The sequence below is a fragment of the Triticum dicoccoides genome, chromosome 1A (assembly GCF_002162155.2).
Source record: "Triticum dicoccoides isolate Atlit2015 ecotype Zavitan chromosome 1A, WEW_v2.0, whole genome shotgun sequence".
Lineage (NCBI taxonomy): Eukaryota > Viridiplantae > Streptophyta > Magnoliopsida > Poales > Poaceae > Triticum > Triticum dicoccoides.
This window is the reverse complement of record NC_041380.1, coordinates 245055519-245076673: the sequence shown is the minus strand read 5'-3', so window position 1 is coordinate 245076673 and position 21155 is coordinate 245055519.

Below are 21155 nucleotides of genomic sequence, written 5' to 3'. Positions count from 1 at the left end.
GTTAAGGGCAAGGTGATGATGTGTGTTGGAAGTGCTTCCAAGGTTGATAAGATCACCATCGCACACTCCCTTTACCTTCGGGATTAGTGTTGAACCTAAAATAAATGTTATTTGGTGTTTGCGTTGAGCATGAATATGATTGGATCATGTTTATTGCAATACAATTATTCATTTAAGTCAAAGAATAATTGTTGTTCTACTTACATGAAAAAACCTTCTATGGTCATACACTCAGTATAAATGGTTTATTGAATCTCGATTGTAGTGATACACATATTCACAATATTGAAGCCAAAAGATGCAAAGATAATATTGATAGTGCAACTTATTTGTGGCACTGCCGTTTAGGTCATGTTGGTGTAAAGCGCATGAAGAAACTCCATGTTGATGGGCTTTTGGAATCACTTGATGCTTGCGAACCATGCCTCATGGGAAAGATGACTAAGACTCCGTTCTCCAGAACAATGGAGCAAGCAACTGACTTATTGGAAATAATACATACTAATGTATGCGGTCCGATGAGTGTTGAGGCTCGCGGCGGGTACCGTTATTTTTTGACCTTCACAGATGATTTGAGCAGATATGGGTATATCTACTTGATGAAAATAAGTCTGAAACATTTGAAAAGTTCAAAGAATTTCAGAGTGAAGTAGAAAATCATCGAAACAAGAAAATAAAGTTTCTACGATCTGATCGGGAGACGAATATTTGAGTTGCGAGTTTGGTCTTCAACTAAAACAACGTGGAATAGTTTCACAAATTCATGGCACCTGGAACACCACAGCATAATGGTGTGTCCGAACGTCATAACCGTACTTTATTGGATATAGTGCAATCTATGATGTCTCTTATCGATTTACCACTATCGTTTTTGGTTTATGCATTAGAGACAGCTGCATTCACGTTAAATAGGGCACCATCTAAATCCGTTGAGATGACACAGTATAAACTATGGTTTGGCAAGAAACCAAAGCTGTCGTTTCTTAAAGTTTGGGGTTGGGATGCTTATGTGAAAAAGTTTCAAACTGATAAGCTTGAACCCAAATTGGAGTAGTGCGTCTTCATAGGATACCCAAAAGAAATAGTTGGGTATACCTTCTATCACAGATCCGAAGGCAAGATATTTTGTTGCTAAGAATGGATCCTTTCTAGAGAAGGAGTTTCTCTCAAAAGAAGTGAGTGGTAGGAAAGTAGAACTTGATGAGGTAATTGTACCTTCTCCTGAATTGGAAAGTAGTTCATCACAGAAATCAGTTCCAGTGATTCCTACACCAATTAGTGAGGAAGCTAATGATAATGATCATGAAACTTCAGATCAAGTTACTACCGAACCTCGTACGTCAACCAGAGTACAGTCCGCACCAGAGTGGTACGGTAATCCTATTCTGGTAGTCATGTTACTAGACCATGACGAACCTACGAACTATGAGGAAGCGATGATGAGCCCAGATTCCGCAAAATAGCTTGAGGCCATGAAATCTAAGATGGGATCAATGTATGAGAACAAAGTATGGACTTTGATTGACTTGCCCGATGATCGGTGAGTCATTGAGAATAAATGGATCTTCAAGAGGGAGACGGACACTGATAGTAATGTTACTATCTGCAAAGCTCGAATTGTCGCAAAATGTTTTCGACAAGATCAAGGTGTTGACTACGATGAGATTTTCTCACTCGTATCGATGCTTAAAAGTCTGTCCGAATCATGTTTAGCAGTTGCCACATTTTATGAAATCTGGCAAATGGGTGTCAAAACTGCATTCCTTAATGGATTTCTTAAAGAAGAGTTGTATATGATGCAACCAGAAGATTTTGTCAATCCTAAAGGTGCTAACAAAGTGAGCAAGCTCCAGCGATCCATCTATGGACTGGTGCAAGCATCTCGGAGTTGGAATATATGCTTTGATAAAGTGATCAAAGCATATGGTTTTATACAGACTTGCGGTGAAGCCTGTATTTACAAGAAAGTGAGTGGGAGCACTACAACATTTCTAATAAGTATATGTGAATGACATATTGTTGATCGGATATAATGTAGAATTTTCTGGAAAGCATAAAGGAGTTTTTCAAAGAAAGACCTCGGTGAAGCTACTTACATACTGAGCATCAAGATCTATAGAGATAGATCAAGAAGCTTGTTATATTTTCAATTAGTACATACCTTAACAAGAATTTGAAGTAGTTCAAAATAGAACAGTCAAAGAAGGAGTTCTTGCTTGTGTTGCAAGGTGTGAAGTTGAGTAAAGACTCAAAACCCAAACACGACAGAAAATAGAAAGAGAATGAAAAGTCATTCCCTATGCCTCAGTCATAGGTTCTATAAAATATGCTATGCTGTGTACCAGACCTATTATGTACCTGACCTTAAGTTTGGCAAGAGGGTACAATAGTGATCTAGGAGTGAATCACTGAACAGCGGTAAAAAATATCCTTAGTGGAATAAGGAAATGATTCTCGGTTATGGAGGTGACAAAGAGTTCGTCGTAAAGAGTTACGTCGATGCAAGCTTCGACACCGATCTAGATGACTCTAAGTCTTGATCTAGATACATATTAAAAGTGGCAGCAATTAGCTAGAGTAGCTCCGTGCAAAGCATTGTAGACATAGAAAATTTCCAAAATACATACGACTCTGAATGTGGCAGACCCGTTGACTAAATTTCTCTCACAAGCAAAACATGATCACTCTTTGGGTGTTAATCACATAGCGATGTGAACTAGATTATCGACTCTAGTAAACCCTTTGGGTGTTAGTCACATGGAGATGTGAACTAATCACATAAAGATGTGAACTATTCGTGTTAAATCACATGACGATGTGAACTAGATTATTGACTCTAGTGCAAGTGGCAGACTGAAGGAAATATGCCCTAGAGGCAATAATAAAGTTGTTATTTATATTTCCTTATATCATGATAAATGTTTAGTATTCATGATATAATTGTATTAACCGGAAAACTTAATACATGTGTGAATACATAGACAAATAGAGTGTCACTAGTTTGCCTCTACTTGACTAGCTCGTTGAATCAATGATGGTTATGTTTCCTAACCATAGACATGAGTTGTCATTTTATTAACGGGACCGCATCATTAGAGAATGATGTGATTGACTTGACCCATCCGTTAGCTTAGCACGATGATCGTTTAGTTTGTTGCTATTGCTTTCTCCATGACTATACATGTTCCTATGACTATGAGATCATGCAACTCCCGTATACCGGAGGAACACTTTGTGTTCTACCAAACGTCACAATGTAACTAGGTGATTATAAAGGTGCTCTACATGTGTCTCTGATGGTGTTTGTTGAGTTAGCATGGATCAAGATTAGGATTTTTCACTCCGATTGTCGGAGAGGTATCTCTGGGCCCTCTCGGTAATGCACATCACCATAATCCTTGCAAGCAATGTAGCTAATGAGTTAGTTACGAGATGTAGCATTACAGAACAAGTAAGGCTTCTAGATAATGAGGTTGAACTAGGTATTGAGATACCAGCGATCGAATCTCGGGCAAGTAACATACCGATGACAAAGGGAACAACGTATATCGTTATGCGGTTTGACCGATAAAGATCTTCATAGAATATGTAGGAACCAATATGAGCATCCAGGTTAAGCTATTGGTTATTGACCGGAGACATGTCTCGGTCATGTCTACATAGTTCTCGAACCCGTAGGGTCCGCACGCTTAACATTCGGTGACGATCGGTATTACGTGTTTATGTGTTTTGATGTACCTAAGGTTGTTCGGTGTCCCAGATTTGATCACGGACATGATGAGGAGTCTCTAAATGGTCGAGACGTAAAGATAGATATATTGGAAGCCTATGTTTGGACATCAGAATGGTTCCGGGTGAAATCGGGAGTATACCGGAGCACCGGGAGGTTACCGGAACCCCCCGGGAGGTATATGGGCCTTATTGGGCCTTAGTGGAAGAGAGGGAAAAGAAGCAAAGGAGGGGGTGCGCCCCCCAAGCCCAATCCGAATTGGGAGGGCCCCGGGCCCCCCTTTCCTTCCTTCTTCCTCCTCCTTCCTTCTCTCCTAGAACCAACAAAGGGGGGGGGGGAATCCTACTCCCGGTGGGAGTAGGACTCCCTTGGGGCGCGCCTAGAGAGGCCGACCCCCTCCCCCTCCTCCACTCCATTATATACGGGGGACGGGCACCCCATAGACACACAAGTTGATCATTGATCTTTAGCCGTGTGCGTTTCCCCCCTTCACCATAATCCACCTCGATAATATCGTAGCGGTGCTTAGGCGAAGCCCTGTTCTGGTAGCAGCATCATCACCATCATCACGCCGTCGTGCTGACGAAGCTCTCCCTCGAAGCTCTACTGGATCGTGAGTTCGCGGGACATCACCGAGCCGAACGTGTGCAGATCGCTGAGGTGCCGTATCTTCGGTACTAGATCGGTCGATCGTGAAGACGTACGACTACATCAACCGCATAGTCATAACACTTCCGCTTACGATCTACGAGGGTACATAGACGATACTCTCCCCTCTCGTTGTTGTGCGTCACCATGATCTTGCGTGTGCATAGGATTTTTTTTGAAATTACTGCGTTCCCCAACATAGGCTATGCAATGATATTGGATCATGGAATTGGAATCATTTGAAATTGGAGTTCCACCAAAAAAATTATCCTATGCATCTAGTTCATTGTGATCGGAATTATATATACAAGTTTTGGCATCGTGAAGGAGAAAGTATCGCTCTATCTTGGGGGAGGCTTAAGTCAATGTTATATTCATGCCCCAACCATGAGCTCTCAAGAAAAATTATTATCCAGAATTTTTATGCTCGGCTTTCTCGTAATGATCAAACCATGCTTGATACTTCTTGTGCTGGTCCATTTATGAAGAAGACTATTGAATTCCGGTGGTATCTTTTGGAAAGAATTAAACGCAACTATGAAGATTAGGAACTCAATGAAGGTAAACAGTAAGGTATTAAACTTAAGTATGATTGTGTTAAATCTTTTATGGATACTAATGCTTTTCAAAAGTTTAGCACTAAATATACTAGACTCTGAGATAGTAGCCTCCTTTTGTGAATCATTTGCTACTCATGTTGAACTCCCTAAAGAGAAGTGGTTTAGATATCACCCACCTATTAAAGAAGAAACTAAAGAACCAGTACCAGTTAAAGAAGAAAATATACTTTATAATGTTGATCCAGTTGTTCCTTCTGCTTATATTGAGAAACCCCCTTTTCCTATTAGGATAAAGGAGCATGCTAAAGTTTCAACTGTGGTTAACAAGAGCTATGTTAGAACACCTAAACCTGATGCACAAATTAATGTAGAACCTAGCATTGATATGGTTAAAGATCTCTTGTAAGAAGATATGGATGGGCATGTTATTTACTTCTGTGAAGAAGCTACTAGAATTTCTAAACCTAATGGAAAAGATAAACATAGACCTGCTGTTGGTTTATGTGATAGGGGTGCTAGTGTGAGTGCTATTCCTTACACTCTATATCAAGAAATTATAAAGGACATAGCACATGCTGAGTTAGAAGACATAGATGTTACTATTAAACTTGCTAATAGAGACACCATACCACCTTGTGGGATTATTAGAGATGTTGAAGTCTTGTGTGGGAAAATAAAATATCCTACTGATTTTCTTGTTCTTGGTACCCCGCAAGATGACTTCTGTCCCATTATCTTTGGTAGACCTTTCTTGAACACAGTTAAAGCTAAGATAGATTGTAAGAAACAAACTTTGGGTGTTAGCTTTGGTGATGAGTCTCTTGAGTTTAATTTTTCCAAGTTTAGTGGAAATCATCATGAAAAAGAATTGCCTAGTAAGGATGAATTAATTGGTCTTGCTTCTATTGCTATGCCACCTACTGATCCTTTAGAACAATACTTGCTAGACCATGAGAATGATTTACATATGCATGAAATAAATGAAATAGATAAGATTTTCTTTGAACAACGTCCTCTGCTTAAACACAATGTTCCTATTGAAACTCTGGGAGGTCCCCCTGAGGTAGTTCTGTACTAAGGGGTCCTCGGGCGTCCGACCTATTGGACATGGGCCGGACTCATGGGCTGTGAAGATGCAAAGACCGAAGACTCTACCCGTGTCCGGATGGGACTCTCCCTGGCGTGGAAGGCAAGCTTGGCGTCCAAATATGAAGATTCCTTTCTCTGTAACCGACCTTATGTAACCCTAGATCCCTCCGGTGTCTATATAAACCGGAAGGCTAGGTCCGTAGACAGAGATCCTCATGATCATAGTCAGATAGGCTAGACATCTAGGGTTTAGCCATTACGATCTCGTGGTAGATCAACTCTTGTAATACTCATATTCATCCAGATCAATCAAGCAGTAAGTAGGGTATTACCTAGAGAGGGCCCGAACTTGGGTAAACATTGTGTCCCTTGTCTCCTGTTACCATCGACCTTAGACGCATAGTTCGGGACCCCCTACCCGAGATCCGCCGGTTTTGACAACGACATTGGTGCTTTCATTGAGAGTTCCACTGTGCCGTCGTCAAAAGGTTTGATGGCCCCTTCAACAATCTACAACGAGCTGTCCAAGGGGAAGTCTTCCTCCCCGGACAGATCTTCATGTTCGGCGGCTTCGCACTGCGGGCCAACTTGCTTGGCCATCTGGAGCAGATCGAAAGCTACGTCCCTGGCCATCAGGTCAGATTTGGAAGCTTGAACTATGTCACCGATATCCGTGGAGACTTGATCTTCGACGGATTCGAGACCACGGCAGCCGCTCCCTGCCACCACGACAAACATGACGTAAATCTGTCATCGTTCCATACCTAGGAGATAGTACCTGTAGCTGTTGTGGCCCTAGATCTGGAGCAGATCACGCCATCCGAAGACGGGAAGCTCAACCCCGCCGCGGAGGCCGCAGGCTCAGCGGCGTTGGAGCCGCACACATACGTAACTTCAAGTAACGTCTGTGTCACCAGAACCATGGACTCGTCTCCTGCTACAGATTCCGAACCTTGTGTGTCCGCATACGTCGACCTTGATCGGTCATCAATCGTCGAATTCAGCTTCGCGGACATCTTCCGGCACTCGCCTTTGGGCGACGTGTTAAACTCGTTCAGAGCACTATCCTTAGCGGGGGGCTCACATCCGAACTACATCCGGTTCGAACTGGAGGTTGATGAACTTTGGAGGTGCTCTGCATTTATGTTTTGTGGTCTCAAAAAGGGCTAGCGAGATACCACTGTTGTCATATTATATCATGAGTGTTTTGGCAAGGTGTTGTCATTTGAGGTATTTTATTATTGCTCGCTAGTTGATTATGTCATTGATATGAGTTAATATAATTTTTAAGAGTTATTGTTGACATGGTTAGTTATAATCTTTGCTGAAAACCTGGGTGCTACTTCAGCTTATTTATGTAAACAAGAGCAAAAGAGTTTGTAAAAGTTTTTCTTTTCCACTTTCAGTTTATCAACCGAATTGCTTGAGGAAAAGCAAAGGTTTAAGCTTGGGGGAGTTGATATGTCTCCGTCGTATCTACTTCTCCTAACGCTTTTCCTCTTGTTTTGGACTCTAATTTGCATGATTTGAATGAAACTAACCCGGACTGACGTTGTTTTCAGGAGAACTACCATGGTGTTGTTTTTGTGTAGAAATAAAAGTTCTCAGATTGGAACGAAACCTTTTGGAGAATTTTTATATAGTAAAAGAAAAATACTGGAGCCAAGAACCACCGGAGGGGGACCCCTGGGTAAGCACAACTCACCAGGGGCACCCCCCTTAGGCACGCCCCGGTCGGTTGTGCCCACCTGGTGGCCCCGCAGACCCTGAGTCCAACTCCATAAATACCTATTTTTCCAGAAAAAATCAGGAAGGAAGAATTATCTTGTTTCACGATACGGAGCCGCTGCCACCTCCTGCTCTTCACCGGGAGGCCATATCTGGAGTCCGTTTTGGGCTCCAGAGAGGGGGATCTTCGATCTTCATCATCACCAACCCTCTTTCATAACCAATTCCATGATGCTCCCCACCGGGAGTGAGTAATTCCTTCATAGGCTCACTGGTCGGTGAGGAGTTGGATGAGATTCATCATGTAATCGAGTTAGTTTTGTTAGGACTTGATCCCTTGTATCCACTATGTTCTGAGATTGATGTTGATATGACTTTTGCATGCTTAATGCTTGTCACTTTGGGCCCGGGTGCCATGATTTCAGATCTGAACCATTTATGTTATCACCATTATATCTATGTTTTAGATCCGATCTTGCAAGTTATATTCACGTATTACGTGTTATGATCTATAAACCCCGGAGTGACAGTATTCGGGATACTTTCCGGTGGTGACCGTAGTTTGAGGAGTTCATGTATTCACTATGTGTTAATGCTTTGTTCCGGTTCTCTGTAAAAAGGAGGCCTTAATATCCCTTAGTTTCCATATGGACCCCGCTGCCACGGGAGGGTAGGACAAAATATGTCATGCAAGTTCTTTCCATAAGCACATATGATTATTTAAGGAATACATGCCTACATTATATTTATGAACTTGAGCTAGTTTTGTATCGCCCTAGGTTATGACTGTTATATGATGAATATCATCCAACGAATACACCGATCCAATGCCTACAAATTTCTCTTATATTGTTCTTGTTAAGTTACTACTGCTATTGTTACTTTTACACTTGCTAAAAAATCATTGCTATCACCGTCACCGTTACTATTGCCGTTGCTACTATTATCAAAACTACCACATTACTTTGCTACTGATCATATTGTTGCAGATAATTAATCTCCAGTTGTGGTTGAATTGACAACTCAGCTGCTAATACTTGCAAATATTCTTTGGCTCCCATTGTGTAGAATAAATAAATTTGGGTTGAATACTCTACCCTCAAAAACGGTTGTGATCCCCTACTTGTGGGTTATCAAGTAGCTCATGCATGGTTGTGGGGGTTGCACACACATGGTGGCATAGTCGCGCAATCACAGCCACGGGAGTTGCACACACGTGCCACATCAGAGTCACGCACGTACAGCCGCAGAGTTGTACACTTTCGTTGGTATAGTTGGTTGGGGAAACAGGGTAAAGTTGCACATTGTGCTAGTTAGTTGGTCAGTACAACACATAAAGTTGCACATCAGCTGGTAGACAGTTGGCAGGAGGCAGAAGTGGCGGAGCCATCTCACCCGCCCGGGCATGAGCACAAAGGCACCGGACCGACGGCCATTTTCCCATAGAAAATGCTAATCACTTCATGTTTCGTGCTCTAATTTCTATGGTGAATCTTTAGTAGAGCTCGGGCGGCTACCCAGGGTCGCCAGGAGGTGGCTCCGCCACTGGGAGGTGATATGTCTCCGACGTATCTAATTTTCCTTACGCTTTTCCTCTTGTTTTGGACTCTAATTTGCATGATTTGAATGAAACTAACCCGGACTGACGTTTTTCTCAGCAGAACTACCATGGTGTTGTGTTTTGTGCAAAAATAAAAGTTCTCGGAATAGAACGAAACTTTGTGAGGATTTTTTATATAATAAGAGAGAATTTCTGGAGCCAAGAACCACTGGAGGGGGGGCACCTGGGTGGGCACAACCCACCAGGGCGCGTGCTACCTCTTGAGCACTTGTGTTGGTTTTCCCTTGAAGAGGAAAGGGTGGTGCAGCAAAGTAGCGTAAGTATTTCCCTCAGTTTTTGAGAACCAAGGTATCAATCCAATAGGAGGCTGCACGCGAGTCCCTCACACCTGCACAAAACAAATAAATCCTCGCAACCAACGCGATAAGGGGTTGTCAATCCCTACACGGTTACTTACGAGAGTGAGATCTGATAGATATGATAAGATAATATTTTTGGTATTTTTATGATAAAGATGCAAAGTAAAATAAAAGGCAATGAAAATAACTAAGTATTGGAAGATTAGTATGATGAACATAGACCCGGGGCCATCGGTTTCACTATTGGCTTCTCTCAAGAGCATAGGTATTTTACGGTGGGTGAATGAATTACTGTTGAGCAATTGACAGAATTGAGCAAAGTTATGAGAATATCTAGGTATGATCATGTATATAGGCATCACGTCCAAGACAAGTAGACCGACTCCTGCCTGCATCTACTACTATTACTCCACACATCGATCGCTATCCAGCATGCATCTAGAGTATTAAGTTCATAAGAACAGAGTAACGCCTTAAGCAAGATGGCAACAATACAATACGTGCCTTGCTGCCCCTACTGTCACTAGGAAAGGACACCGCAAGATTGAACCCAAAGCTAAGCACTTCTCCCATTGCAAGAAAGATCAATCTAGTAGGCCAAACCAAACTGATAATTCGAAGAGACTTACAAAGATAACCAATCATACATAAAAGAATTCAGAGAAGATTCAAATATTGTTCATAGATAAACTTGATCATAAACCCACAATTCATCGGTCTCAACAAACACACCGCAAAAGAAGATTACATCGAATAGATCTCCACAAGAGAGGGGGAGAATTTTGTGTTGAGATCCAAAAAGAGAGAAGAAGCCATCTAGCTAATAACTATGGACCCGAAGGTCTGAGGTAAACTACTCACACTTCATCGGAAGGGCTATGGTGTTGATGTAGAAGCCCTCTGTGATCGATGCCCCCTCCGGCGGAGCTCCGGAACAGGCCCTAAGATGGGATCTCGTGGATACAGAAAGTTACGGCGATGGAATTAGGGTTTTGGCTCCATATCTGATCGTTTGGGGGTACGTAGGTATATATAGGAGGAAGAAGTACGTCGATGGAGCAACATGGGGCCCACAAGGGTGGAGGGCGCGCCTGGGGGGGTAGGCGCGCCCCCTACCTCGTGGCCTCCCTGTTGGTTGCTTGATGTAGGGTCCAAGTCTCCTGGGTCTTGTTCATTCCAAAAATCACGTTCCCAAAGGTTTCATTCCGTTTGGACTCCATTTGATATTCCTTTTCTTCGAAACCCTAAAATAGGCAAAAAAACAGCAATTCTGGGCTGGGCCTCCGGTTAATAGGTTAGTCCCAAAAATAATATAAAAGTGTATAATAAAGCCCAATAATGTCCAAAACAGTAGATAATATAGCATGGAGCAATCAAAAATTGTAGATACATTGGAGACGTATCAAGCATCCCCAAGCTTAATTCCTGCTCGTCCTCGAGTAGGTAAATGATAAAAATAGAATTTTTGATGTGGAATGCTACTTGGCATAATTTCAATGTAATTCTTATTAATTTTGGTATGAATATTCAGATCCGAAAGATTCAAGACAAAAGTTTAATATTGACATAAAAATAAAAATACTTCAAGCATACTAACTAAGCAATTATGTCTCTTCAAAATAACATGGCCAAAGAAAGTTATCCCTACAAAATCATATAGTCTGGCTATGCTCTATCGTCACCACACAAAGTATTTAAATCATGCACAACCCCGATGACAAGCCAAGCAATTGTTTCATACTTTTGGTGTTTTCAAACTTTTTCAATCTTCACAGAATACATGAGCGTGAGCCATGGATATAGCACTTTAGGTGGAATAGAATGGTGGTTGTGGAGGAGACAAAAAGGAGAAGATAGTCTCACATCAACTAGGCGTATCAACGGGCTATGGAGATGCCCATCAATAGATATCAATGTGAGTGAGTAGGGATTGCCATGCAACGGATGCACTAGAGCTATAAGTATATGAAAGCTCAAAAAGAAACTAAGTGGGTGTGCATCCAACTTGCTTGCTCACGAAGACCTAGGGCATTTTGAGGAAGCCCATCATTGGAATGTACAAGCCAAGTTCTATAATGAAAATTTCCCACTTGTATATGAAGGTGATAACAAAGGAGACTCTCTACTATGAAGATCATGGTGCTACTTTGAAGCACAAGTGTGGTAAAAGGATAGTAGCATTTTCCCTGCTCTCTTTTTCTCTCATTTTTTTATTTGGGCTTCTTTGTCCTCTTTTTTTTCGTCCGGAGTCTCATCCCGACTTGTGGGGGAATCATAGTCTCCATCATCCTTTCTTCACTGGGACAATGCTTTAATAATGATGATCATCACACTTCTATTTTCTTACAACTCAAGAATTACAACTCGATACTTAGAACAAGATATGAATCTATATGAATGCCTCCGGCGGTGTACCGGGATATGCAATGACTCAAGAGTGACATGTATGAAAGAATTATGAACGGTGGCTTTGCTACAAATACAATATCAACTACATGATCATGCAAAGCAATATGACAATGATGGAGCATGTCATAATAAATGGAATGGTGGAAAGTTGCATGGCAATATATCTCGGAATGGCTATGGAAATGCCATGATAGGTAGGTATGGTGGCTGTTTTGAGGAAGGCATATGGTGGGTGTATGATACCGGCGAAAGGTGCGCGGTATTAGAGAGGCTAGCAATGGTGGAAGGGTGAGAGTGCGTATGATCCATGGACTCAACATTAGTCATAAAGAACTCATATACATATTGCAAAAATCTACAAGTTATCAAAGCAAAGTATTACGCGCATGCTCCTAGGGGGATAGATTGGTAGGAAAAGACCATCGCTCGTCCCCGACCGCCACTCATAAGGAAGACAATCAATAAATAAATCATGCTCCGACTTCATCACATAACGGTTCACCATACGTGCATGCTACGGGAATCACAAACTTTAACATAAGTATTTCTCAAATTCACAACTACTCAACTAGCATGACTCTAATATCACCATCTCCATATCTCAAAACAATTATCAAGTATCAAACTTCTCATAGTATTCAACACACTCATAAGAGAATTTTATTATTAATATTGTATACCTAGCATATTAGGATTATTTAAGAAAATTACCACTCAAATTCACAACTACTCAACTAGCATGACTCTAATATCACCATCTCCATATCTCAAAACAATTATCAAGTATCAAACTTCTCATAGTATTCAACACACTCATAAGAGAATTTTATTATTAATATTGTATACCTAGCATATTAGGATTATTTAAGAAAATTACCATGCTTATTTAAGAATCTCAAAATAATATAAGTGAAGCATGAGAGATCAATATTTTCTATAAAACAAATCCATCACCATGCTCTAAAATATATAAGTGAAGTACTAGAGCAAAACTATATAACTCAAAAGATATAAGTGAAGCACATAGAGCATTCTAATAATTTCTGAATCATGTGTGTCTCTATCAAAAGGTGTGTACAGCAAATATGATTGTGGTAAACTAAAAACCAAAGACTCAAATCATACAAGACGCTCCAAGCAAAACACATATCATGTGGTGAATAAAAATATAGCTCCAAGTAAAGTTACCGATAAAAGTAGACGAAAGAGGGGATACCTTCCTGGGCATCCCCAAGCTTTGGCTTTTTGGTGTCCTTAGATTATCTTGGGGGTGCCATGGGCATCCCCAAGCTTAGTCTCTTGCCGCTCCTTGTTCCATAATCCATCAAATCTTTACCCAAAACTTGAAAACTTCACAACACAAAACTTAAAGTAGAAAATCTCGTGAGCTCCGTTAGCGAAAGAAAACAAAAGATCACTTCAAGGTACTGTAATGAACTCATTATTTAATTATATTGGTGTTAAAAATACTGTATTCCAACTTCTCTATGGTTTATAAACTATTTTACTAGCCATAGATTCATCAAAATAAGCAAACAACACACGAAAAACAGAATCTGTCAAAAACAGAACAGTATGTAGTAATCTGTAGCTAGAGCAAGATCTGGAACCCCAAAAATTCTAAAATAAATTTCTGGACGTGAGTAATTTATCTATTAATCATCTGCAAAATAATTAACTAAATAGCACTTTCCAAATAAAAATGAGAGTAGTTCTCGTGAGCGCTAAAGTTTCTGTTTTTTATAGCAAGATTAACAAGACTTTCCCCAAGTCTTCCCAACGGTTCTACTTGGCACAAACACTAATTAAACACAAAAAACACAACCAAAACAGAGGCTAGATAAATTATTTATTTAATAACAGCAAGGAAAATATTGGGTTGTCTCCTAACAAGTGCTTTTCTTTAAAGCCTTATAGCTAGGAAATAAGATTTCAACGATGCTCACATGAAAGACAATAATTGAAGCACCAAGAGAGCATCATAAGACATGTGACAAACACATATAAGTCTAACATACTTCCTATGCATAGGCATCTTATAGGCAAACAAATTATCAAGGCAAGAAAAAACTAGCATATGCAAGGAAGCGGAAAGAAACAATAGCAATCTCAACATAACGAGAGGTAATTTAGTAACATGGAAATTTCTACCACCATATTTTCCTCTCTCATAATAATTACATGTAGGATCATAAGAAAATTCAACAAAATATCTATCACATAAAATATTTTCAACACCATCCACATGCATGCAAAGTTGACACTCTTCCAAAATAGTGGGATTAACATTAACTAAAGTCATGACTTCTCCAAACCCACTTTTATCATAAGATTGAACATTCTTCAAATATGTGGGATCTAAAGTTGACACTCTTCCAATCCAACTTTCAATATTATTACATACATTATAATCAATCTCATATTCATCATGGGGCTTAAATAAATTTTCAAGATCATAAGAAGAATCACCCCAATCATGATCATCGCAACAAGTAGTAGACATAGCAAAACTAGCATCCCCAAGCTTAGGGTCTTGCATATTATAAGCACAATTAACATTAATAGAATTTATACTATCATCATTGCAATCATGCTTTCTATTCAAAGGTCCATCATGAATCACTCCACAAAGTACTTCATCAAAATTTCCAGATTTATGAATTTCAAGCAAAACTTCATAAAGATAATCTAGTGCACAAAACTCACTAGCAATTGGTTCATCATAATTGGATCTCTTAAAAAGATTAGCAAGCGGATGAGGATCCATAGATCTTAGGTTCTCTGTTTAGCAATAAATAAATAACTATTCCAACCAAACGAGCAAACGGACCAAGTAAGACATCAAAGCAAATGGAAAGACGAACATAAGAAGGGCGAATACAATGGCAAGGGTGAAGTGGGGGAGAGGAAAACGAGAGGCAAATGGCAAATAATGTAATGCGGGAGATAAGGGTTTGTGATGGGTACTTGGTATGTTGACTTTTGCGTAGACCTCCCCGGCAACGGCGCCAGAAATCCTTCTTGCTACCTCTTGAGCACTTGCGTTGGTTTTCCCTTGAAGAGGAAAGGGTGGTGCAGAGAAGTAGCATAAGTATTTCCCTCAGTTTTTCAGAACCAAGATATCAATCCAGTAGGAGGCTATGCGCGAGTCCCTCGCACCAGCACAAAACAAATAAATCCTCGCAACCAACGCGATAAGGGGTTGTCAATCCCTACACGGTCACTTACGAGAGTGAGATCTGATAGATATGATAAGATAATATTTTTGGTATTTTTATGATAAAGATGCAAATTAAAATAAAAGGCAATGAAAATAACTAAGTATTGGAAGATTAATATGATGAAGATAGACCCTGGGGCCATAGGTTTCACTAGTGGCTTCTCTCAAGAGCATAGGTATTTTATGGTGGGTGAACGAATTACTATTGAGCAATTGACAGAATTGAGCATAGTTATGAGAATATCTAGGTATGATCATGTATATAGGCATCACGTCCAAGAAAAGTAGACCGACTCTTGCCTGCATCTACTACTATTACTCCACACATCGACCGCTATCCAGCATGCATCTAGAGTATTAAGTTCATAAGAACAGAGTAACGCCTTAAGCAAGATGACATGATGTAGAGGGATAAACTCATGCAATATGATGAAAACCCCATCTTGTTATCCTCGATGGCAACAATACAATACGTGCCTTGCTGCCCCTACTGTCACTGGGAAAGGACCCCGCAAGATTGAACCCAAAGCTAAGCACTTCTCCCATTGCAAGAAAGATCAATCTAGTAGGCCAAACCAAACTGATAATTTGAAGAGACTTGCAAAGATAACCAATCATACATAAAAGAATTCAGAGAAGATTCAAATATTGTTCATAGATAAACTTGATCATAAACCCACAATTCATCGGTCTCAACAAACACACCGCAAAAGAAGATTACATCGAATAGATCTCCACAAGAGAGGGGGAGAACTTTGTATTGAGATCCAAAAAGAGAGAAGAAGCCATCTAGCTAATAACTATGGACCCGAAGGTCTGAGGTAAACTACTCACACTTCATCGGAAGGGCTATGGTGTTGATGTAGAAGCCCTCCATGATCGATGCCCCCTCCGGCGGAGCTCTGGAATAGGCCCCAAGATGGGATCTCGTGGATACAGAAAGTTATGGCGGTGGAATTAGGGTTTTGGCTCCGTATCTGATCGTTTGGGGGCACGTAGGTATATATAGGAGAAAGAAGTACGTCAGTGGAGCAACAGGGGGCCCATGAGGGTGGAGGGCGCGCCTGGGGGGGGGGGGTAGGCGTGGCCCCCTACCTCGTGGCCTCCCTATTGGTTGCCTGACGTAGGGTCCAAGTCTCCTGGGTCTTGTTCGTTCCAAAAATCACGTTCCCAAAGGTTTCATTCCGTTTGGACTCCATTTGATATTCCTTTTCTTCAAAACCCTAAAATAGGCAAAAAATAGCAATTCTGGGCTGGGCCTCCGGTTAATAGGTTAGTCCCAAAAATAATATAAAAGTGTATAAGAAAGCCCAATAATGTCCAAAACTGTAGATAATTTAGCATGGAGCAATAAAAAATTATAGATACGTTGGAGACGTATCAGCGCGCCCCCCTCCAGGCGCGCCCAGGTGGGTTGTCCCCACCTGGTGGCCCCACAGACCCTGAAACATACGCTATAAAATCCTATTTTTCCAGAAAAAAATGAGGGAGAAAGAATTATCGCGTTCCAAGAGATGGAGCCGCCGTCACCTCATGTTCTTCATAGGGAGGCCAGACCTGGAATCCTTTTGGGGCTCCGTAGAGGGGGGGGGTCTTCAATCTTCGTCATCACCAACCGTTCTCCATCGCCAATTCAATGATGCTCCGCACCGGGAGTGAGTAATTCCTTCGTAGGCTCACAAGTCGGTGATGAGTTGGATGAGATTCATCATGTAATCTAGTTAGTTTTGTTAGGGCTTGATCCCTAGTATCCACTATGTTCTGAGATTGATGTTGCTATGACCTTGCCATGCTTAGTGCTTGTCACTTTGGGCCCGGGTGCCATGATTTCAGATTTGAACCATTTATGTTATCACCATTATATCCATGTTCTAGATCCGATCTTGCAAGTTATAGTCACATACTACGTGTTATGATCCGGCAACCCCGGAGTGATAATAGTTGGGACCACTCCTGGTGATGACCATAGTTTGAGAAGTTCATGTATTCACCGCGTGTTAATGCTTTGTTCTGGTTCTCTATTAAAAGGAGGCCTTAATATCCCTTAGTTTCCAATTGGATCCTGCTGCCACGGGAGGGTAGGACAAAAGATGTCATGCAAGTTCTTTCCATAAGCACGTATGACTATTTACGGAATACATGCCTACATTATATTTGTGAACTGGAGCTAGTGTTGTATCGCCCTAGGTTATGACTGTCAGATGATGAATATCATCCAACAAATTATCAATCCAATGCCTATGAATTTCTCTTATATTGTTCTTGCTAAGTTACCACTTCTATCGTTGTTGTTGCACTTGCTACAAAATTACTGCTATCACTGTTAGCGTTACTATTGCTGCTGCTACTATTATCAAAACTACCATACTACTTTGCTACTGATCACTTTGCTGCAAATAATTAATCTCCAGGTGTGGTTGAATTGACAACACAGCTGCTAATACTTGCAAATATTCTTTGGCTCCCCTTGTGTCGAATCTATAAATTTGGGTTGAATACTCTACCCTCAAAAACTGTTGCGATCCCCTATAATTGTGGGTTATCAAGACCTTTTTAGCGCCGTTGCCGGGGAGCATAGCTATATTTGCTGAGTCACTTGGGATTATCATTAATTTATCACTATGAAGAATCTAAAGGATGCTAAGACTAAGATTTTCCCTCTAAGACGAGGGGAGGTAAGGAACTGCCATCTAGCTCCGCTTTAGATTCACCTTCTGTTATAAGTAAACTTGCAACACCACCGCATGCTATTAATTCTGATATGTCGCAAGTTATTGATGATGCTAACTCTGCTATGAATGATGGTTATGATGATGCTAGTACCTTGCTTGATGATAATGTGCCACTAGGTGAATTTCTTGATGAACAAATTGCTAGAGTAAGACATTATGGTATTGTTGAAACTGATGATGAGCTTGAAACTGAAAATCTTGAAACACCTACTAGAACTAGCCCTCCTAGATATGAATTGCCAAAGGTACCGGAAGGTTATGTATTGGGTGAAGAGGCAACTAGATATATTCTTGCTTGTAAGGATAGAGATGATCTAGAGAAATTATTTTGCAAGTATAAAGAGAAATCTTTGAATGATAGAATGAAATGTGATCCTAAGTTTGCTACTTCACCTATCTTTGTTGATGATAAGAAGAAGAAAAATGATAGGACTTTGCATGCCTCTAGTGAACCTGAAGTAGAAAAACCTCCTGATAATGATAATGAAGTTTCTATCTCTGATGCTGAAACTCAACCTGGTAGTGAACAATAACCTTCTGATAATTAAAAAGATAATGATGAGGTTCATGAAGACACTCAAACAAATAATAAAGAACCAGACAATGATGTCGAGATAGAACCTGCAGTTGATCTTTATAACCCACAACCTAAGAATAAAAACATATGATAAAAGAGACTTTGTTGCTAGAAAACATGGTAAGGAAAGAGAACCATGGGTTCAAAAACCTATGCCCTTTCCAGCTAAATCAACTAAAAAGAAAGACGATGAAGAATAATTTGAACGCTTTGCTGAAATGTTGAGGCCAGTCTTTTTGTGTACTCGCTTGACTGATATCTTGAAAATGCCTCCTTATGCAAAGTACATGAAAGACATCATCACCAATAAGAGAAAAATACCGGAAGCTGAAATCTCCACCATGCTTGCTAATTATACTTTTAAAGATGGAGTACCTAAGAAACTTGGAGATCTGGTAATACCAACTATACCTTGCTCCATCAAAAGAAACTATGTGAAAACTGCCTTATGTGATTTGGGAGCTATTGTTAGTGTTATGCCTTTCTATTTATATAAAAGACTTGATTTGAATAAACTCACACCTACTAAAATATTTTTGCAAATGGCCGGCAAATCAACTGCCATACCTGTCGGTATTTGTGAGGATGTGCCCGTTGTTTTTGCTAATGTTACTATTTTGACTAACTTTGTTATACTTGAGATGCCCGAGGACGACAACATGTCGATTATCCTTGGTAGGCCCTTCTTGAATGCTACAGTTGCTGTTATTGATTGCAATAAAAGCAAGATGACTTTTCATATAAATGGTAATGAGCATACGGTGCACTTTCTGAAGAAACAATTCCAAGTGAATGGTATTAATGTCATTGAAAAATCTCCAACAATCACTATTGGAAGTTTTCAACTACCTCTACCTAATGTTAAAAAGAAATATGAAATGCTTATTGTTGGGGATATGCATATCCCTGTTGAGGTAACTTAGTGATTTACGAAAATTCTTCAGTTTCATGCTAATCGATTTGGTTGTTAATAAGACTTGATCAACCTTATTAATGGATCATTTTTGAAAGGTATGAAGTTGATGAATTTAGTGAGCACTACCTTCTATCCCTGCCTTTTATTTTCTGTTTTTATTAGTGTAATAAAATAAAATGCCATGTTTTTCTGTTTTTTGAATTTTCTGTGCAATAAAAAATGACCCAAAAATAGAAGTTCTCAGAATGCTCTAAAATTTTAATACGATTTTTTCTGAATATTTAAGATTTTTTGGTGCAAATAACATCATAGGGAGGTGCACGAGGTAGGCACAACCCACCTGGGGTCAGGACCCCCAGGCGCGCCCTGGTGGGTTGTGGTCCCCACGTGGCCCCCCTCACTTACCTCTTCATCCCACATCACCACCTACCTCCAGAAAAAATCACCATTGCTCTGTCTCTCTCTCTCTCTCTCGTGTTCTTGCTCTCAAACCCGCGGATTTCGTTCTCTTTGCTCGAAGCTCCATTTCCGAAACTGTTTCGGGGAATTGTTGCTTGGTATGTGACTCCTCCGTTTGTCCAATTAGTTTTTGCTTTAGTGGTTTATATTTTGAATAATTAGCTAATCTTGGTGCTGCTGTAGATGAGCTTGCATGTTGAATTCTTAGAGTTTTAAGTAGTTTGAATGCTTGCTATGGCCTTTATGCATCCCTATGAGTTGTTGCTACCAATCTTGTAAAGTTTTGTTGAGAAAATTGTGTGGACTAAAAATTTCAGAATTTTTGTTCATTGAAAAAACATGAGTATCTTTAGGAAGTTCGCTTCCAAGAAGAACTCCAAGTGAGTGATTGGGGAGTCATTTGACAGTGATATCCATACCCGGAGAATGGCGGAGCTACGGCCGTGCGAATGGCTGCATACCCCGTTCATGGAAGGGGCCGGAATCCTTCGGGATTTTGCATAATATGCTGCTAATGCCGGCCTCACCGACTTCATCGCAGCTGAATATGAACATTATCATCTCCTCACAAACTCCTTTGTGCAAAGTTTTACTTTCCTTCCTAGGAATAATCACCCTGAAGTGCAGTTTAATTTATACGCTAAACCCCATCAGATACCGTTTACTGAATTTTGTGATATATGCTTGATCCCTTCCTATGGGAGTTTAGCAGAGTCTAGGCCTGCAGACTTTGAAGGATTTTATTGTACTCTATCTGTAGAGGATGAGAGAGGGGTGTTGAGTGTCACCGCTACTAGCTTTCATTTTGCTGCCGTTCATTATTTTGCTCTTTTCATTGCAAACTGCTTGCTTGCTAGAGAGAAGGTGGGTGCACTTAGTGCCCCAGACCTTGCTGTTTTACGCCATGCACTCCAAGGCGACACCACTTATAGCTTGGGGGCTATTATGGCACGCTGCCTCCATATTAATAAATCCAAGGGCAAAATACATGGTGGTATTTACGCTACTCGCTTGGCTAATCGCTTTAACATTCAGATACGCCAACATGATTATCCCTTGCCCAAGGCTCACCTAGATCGAACAGCCATGGAACAACACCAGTTTATTGCAAGCGATTACCCTAACATTCCTATTCCTTATAACCTGGTTTTCAATGTGAAAACTCAT